This window comes from Pecten maximus, chromosome 13 (assembly GCF_902652985.1).
Source record: "Pecten maximus chromosome 13, xPecMax1.1, whole genome shotgun sequence".
Lineage (NCBI taxonomy): Eukaryota > Metazoa > Mollusca > Bivalvia > Pectinida > Pectinidae > Pecten > Pecten maximus.
In genome coordinates this window covers 26,281,597-26,287,723 of record NC_047027.1, presented here as the reverse complement: position 1 = coordinate 26,287,723, position 6,127 = coordinate 26,281,597, and positions in this window count along the sequence as shown.

The window sequence follows — 6,127 nt, the reverse complement described above, 5'->3', positions numbered from 1 at the left end:
TAACCCCATAAAAACGACATTTAATGGGAAATTATTTGAGATTTTTCTCTTTTATTCGCGATTTAGAAAAAAAAAAATTTTAGTAACAATTTCCAGCCATGCTGACATAAATTTATTTATACAACACATATTAATATTTACCTATTTTCGCGGTGGCCGAGTGGTTAAGGTGTCCCGACACTTTAACACTAGCCCTCCACCTCTGGGTTGCGAGTTCGAAACCTACGTGGGGCAGTTGCCAGGTACTGACCATAGGCCGGTGGTTTTTCTCCGGGTACTCCGGCTTTCCTCCACCTCCAAAACCTGGCACGTCCTTAAATGACCCTGGCTGTTAATAGGACGTTAAACAAAAACAAACAAACAAACCTATTTTCGGACTTTCGGGCCTTCTGATCAGTCTTCGGACTATCAGACCTTCGGATAATTGGGCCGTCGGACTAAATGGCTTTCGGATTATAAGGGTGAAACAGATTTCCAATCGAACGGCAGACCTACGAGGGGTGATTGATGTGTTGTATTCCTCCTATTGAAGGAGGTACTCAAGGATGTTCTTTTTAAGTCCTTCTATTCTCTGATTATATAGGACTGTGTACTCGAGGACTGGTCTCATTTGGGTAGTGTAAACAAGACAAGCGGCTTTTGCAAAATGGACAAAATCGGTGAAACAGCAATGATCCAATATTTGACGCCTAATGTAACAGAACACACGATTAATTAGATTTAAATCATATGCCTCCGCTAAGGATCGAACCCGGGACCTCTGGCTTACTAGTCTTAGGCTCAACCGATCGAGCTAAAGAGATCTCTCTAGCCGAGCGATATAATGCGGCTAATATTTACCAGGGTTACATACTCCCCCTCCAGGAAAGGACTCGTCCTTGAGTTTCCAGGGGTACATTCCATTCTGACAGAGGATCTCGCAATGAGAGTGATCATAAAGCACACCAGGCGCATATCATCGCATGCTAATATTAACCTTTTTGAGGAAGATCCTGACCACTTTCTTCAGAGATTTGTCATTATGGGATTTTGTTGAAAAATAATACAATATCAGGCTCACAGCATATCAATCAGCCCTCGTACATGAGATCAACCATGGACGGAGAACGAATGCCATTGACATTATTGCATGTGTGTTGCGATTTTGTAGATTTAGACACAGTGGTGACCATGTTTGTTAATTATATATAAAGCTTTTAATTCATCGTCTATTAAAACACACACTTTAGTTTCCATATACATGTATATGACATTTGTATGATTTATCAACTGAACATATACGCGATTTATATTTTCAATCTACATCATTACATAATTTACAATGTATTACAGATTATAAGTCATGACTTTCACAATATATATTTTGTGCTTATGTGTTTCTCGTAAAATATGCTAATCACCCTCTGTCTATCTAGAAATACAAAAAAATGCCAGGGGGATATCCCCGTAACCCAGGTTTTTTTCAGTTTGATAAAATGTTTATTTACATATTTAAAAGAAATATCAAATTACAAACAGAAAACCAGTTTAACTTAAAATAACATCAAAAATAGTAAATGCTTAAGTAAAAACGTATAACAAGAACGTACAATATTACAAGATTACACATGACATTACAAAGGAAGTTTATTTACAAGTTTATTCTCCCCGTAACCCATGCAAGTATCACAACGATTTTTCCCGTCGTTGTAATATTTTTGTAGAATATATATAAAATCCAAAGATGTTAAAATACGGTCCAAGATATAGTATTTATTACACTAAACTTGCTAGGAGTCGGCAGGCGATTTACGGAATATCCGAAAATCGACCCGTACAGTCCGAACTCTAGGTTCTAATTAATTTTACAAAACCTTACACATAGTATTTAAGCTAGAGTTAATACAAATGATTGACAGGTGGCATTTTAGTACTCAGATGGTCACATTTCAGACAGGTGAGATAATAAGCTTAAATGACCTTTGTCCGAGGCTAGGTGTCATACCTGGCCAGACCAGTTAATTAACTCAATTAACATCAAAAGGTAAATGTACATACATATAGCGCGGTTTAATCCGATAACAATGAGAAAAGGGGAATTATACATATCACTTTCAAAAGACAGACAGCTGGTTGAGATGTAATTAAATAATTTGTAAGTGTAACATTTTTACAAAGAGAAATTAGACATCGAAGAAATCCAAAATTATGGAAAATGTAAAATGTCTAATAATGTTTATATTACAACAAATTTCATAAAATTCACTATGAAATATCCCTCCGGCTCCTGTAAAGTCGCGTCCCGCGACTTGTTTAAAATCTATCTTAGCTGTCCACTACTGTATGTCTAAAGTTCGGCCGGAAGTTAACTGTTCGTTGCTCCAAACATATGCGCGATCGTTGCTGTCGTGAATTGTTATTTTGTGTTTGACCATGATATCCACTAAGCTGATTTTGTAGGCTCAAAATCACCCGTTGTTTCTGTTTGACTTGCTCGTCCTTCTCCGAAATCCTCGATTTTAAATTTGATATCTGTCTACTTGTTTGTTCTTTTTCTTTGGCTGTTATGTGAAAGCTGTTTATTGTCTCGTCCTTGCTCTTCATTATTTTCTTTCTATTATCCAAAGCTTTTTCAAGTTCTTTTATTTGGGACACGTAATTGTTGATGGTGACACTTTTTAAACGCGTACATTCCTCTTCTAGAATTCTGTTTGCTTCTTCAAGCTTCGCGCACTTTACAGAAATAGTCGAAATTGTTGACTTTGCACGTACAAGTTTTGATTGGAGATTGGTAATCTGATGTGTGATGGAAGATTCTTTCGGAAATTCGTTGTCAAATTCATCGGTAGAAATATAATAAAATGGTAAAACAGAAAGTACTTGTTTCGTGTCTCGGAATTTCCTGAGCCTTTCGGAATCTCGTCGCCGTTTAGAGGAAGATTTGTTCCTTTTCTGATGCGTTACCTGCACCACAGACTCGCTGTCCGAAGATATGCGGACAGGAACAGGACGTCGATACGTTTGTGGACGCTGCCTGGTCCAAGAAAACGATCCTGTAACACAATTTGTGCTGTATTGTCTGCTCCGTGCAAAACACATTCTTGAAAAATGTCCAACATTTCCACAAAGAAAACAGTAACATCCTTTTGCAGGACAGTGCATCAGGTGGTTAGAGTTAAAGTGTCTACCACACCTATAACACGATGTCATCCTGACTTACTGTTATAACGTTATTCTGGAAAGTTCCAAAATATGACGAACACAGTCTTGGTGTAGTTCCAGTTCCGTGTGATTCCGATGATCGGTTTCTTCTCTTGTTTGTGGGAATATCGCTTGGCAGTAGAGGTTCCAGGAATCTTGTACGTAACTTGACTTATACAAATTAATGTGGCAAGTTACTCCGGTTTCTCGCACCAATTTATCACAACGATTTTTCCCGTCGTTGTAATATTTTTGTAGAATATATATAAAATCCAAAGATGTTAAAATACGGTCCAAGATATAGTATTTATTACACTAAACTTGCTAGGAGTCGGCAGGCGATTTACGGAATATCCGAAAATCGACCCGTACAGTCCGAACTCTAGGTTCTAATTAATTTTACAAAACCTTACACATAGTATTTAAGCTAGAGTTAATACAAATGATTGACAGGTGGCATTTTAGTACTCAGATGGTCACATTTCAGACAGGTGAGATAATAAGCTTAAATGACCTTTGTCCGAGGCTAGGTGTCATACCTGGCCAGACCAGTTAATTAACTCAATTAACATCAAAAGGTAAATGTACATACATATAGCGCGGTTTAATCCGATAACAATGAGAAAAGGGGAATTATACATATCACTTTCAAAAGACAGACAGCTGGTTGAGATGTAATTAAATAATTTGTAAGTGTAACATTTTTACAAAGAGAAATTAGACATCGAAGAAATCCAAAATTATGGAAAATGTAAAATGTCTAATAATGTTTATATTACAACAAATTTCATAAAATTCACTATGAAACAAGCCAGGAAATCGCACTTGGTCTCGTTTGGAGACGTTAATTTGACCACTGTTTAGCAGCCTTGATATATAAGGCAAAGGTTTCGTGACAGCGTTGGTGGTGTAAACCTATCGATTTAAAAATATATTAATTTAATAATTCCATCGAAGATTAGACAGCGGGTAAATATGTAATATTAAAATATGTAATTTGAAAATTAGATTTCTGTGTCTATCTGCGTTCAGAAAGCTATTTTTCATTTTATTCAATAACATTCTTTAGCATACGTATACTAACGTTCATTTTACGTATGAAAGCAAATAATTTCCTTGAAAATATTAATTCATTTCTGTATTTTACAAAATGTCTAGTAGTTAGGAAGATTCCAATAGTGAATTTTGTACTCTATGCGCATATATAACTCCGATCCCGTTCTTTAAGTTAATGTTTTATAATTTATTTTAAGATAACAGTAAGAAATGTGTAAATCAGATTTAACCCTGGTTTCCGGTTGTAAGTAGACCTTTATAGGAATGGCACCAAACAATCTAATTAAAATCTAGATGGTCATTCTCACTACGTTACATGAACATCTAACAACATCCCATAACTGGTATCCGATCTGTTTCTTTTATAATTACATCGATGGTTTTGTGCTTTATTTATTTATTTAAAATGGTTTTTTTTTAAAGGAGTTATGTATCGATAATAATTACAATGTTGATTCCATATTACTTTCCAATTATTGAATGACGTTTTTATCTGTAAATATTGAATAAAATTTTATGAAACTTAAAAAAAACAACATCCCATAAGGGGTCACGTTCTGATGACCTCTGAGATGGGTGTATTTCACTTTCAGTGCGAATTGGCATTTTGTCGATGTCATCGAAGCAAAACATTTCGTCACAGCATGCATCTGAAGCAAACCATTTCGGCACAGTATATAGCTATATGCTTTATGGGACGAAATGACTTGAAACAAATTGACAGATTATACAAGCTATGCACTCTAGTCATGCTAATTCGGACATATAAAATTCACTTCCAAGATTCTGGAAGTAGCCATTTGATTGGCTAATCCAAAAGGTCACCCCGACGTGACCCCTTATGGGATGTTGTTAGATGCTCATGTAACGTATTGAAAATGACCATCTAGATTTTAATTAGATTGGGCACCAAAGGCAGGATGGTGTTCTAGATCAAACCCCAGAAAAAAATTAAGCGTTACTATGCCCAAATTTTACATCATATTTAAATGAGCAATCTAAATATGTAAATGAGATATTATCTCCAATTTTCACGATTCGTTAATTCACTACATGTACGTTTAACAGTAGATGATAAAGGCGTTTACTTTAATTGAGAAAGTATCAGATTATTTTTTCTACAAGTTTCATGCAATTTGTGTCTCTTGAAGAACGCACATACATATTGAGTAATAAATAATGAGCCAATTTATAATTCAATGTTGTATTGTGTTTCGGCATATTATCATGATAACATATCTTATATAAGATAATACATGTTTAAGGGATAGCAGGTTTAATAATGCTATATAGTTTAAATTCAGCACGGATCTGAATATAGTAGTTAAGATTGGCTGACATGTGTAAAGAGCTTTTCAAATATCCTTTTTCCTCATGAAATCTACTTTTACCTGAGATGTACGTCTAACTGATACAAAGCGAAAACGTGTACTTTAGACATATTTAAGAAAATAATATGTATTGTGTAACGAAATTTAGGAGAGCTTAGAAAATAATTTGCTCTATTTTGAAGGTAGACCAATACCCAATAGACTGATTGATCAAGACAACAGATCACAGAGGGATTTTGGGGTCCACAATTTATAAGAATTTCTTAAAAAAAATATCGATAACAAATTTCAGCTGTCAAAATCCAAGATGACCTCCTCTTACGTATGAAATTTAGTACCTGTATATAAATGCATAGATTTGGTATTGATCGTTCAGTGTCCTGAATGTTATAAAATGTTAGCGTAAGCATTTTGCAATTCTGACAACCACCAGGGAAGTTTATTACATCAGGTGTACCATTTTGACTTGTTTCTGATGCTGATGGTTCTGACGGGGCGAGCTGAAATTTCTTCCAAATAAACAGGTCTTCGGATTTTTCTTTGGTCCACTTTAACCGACC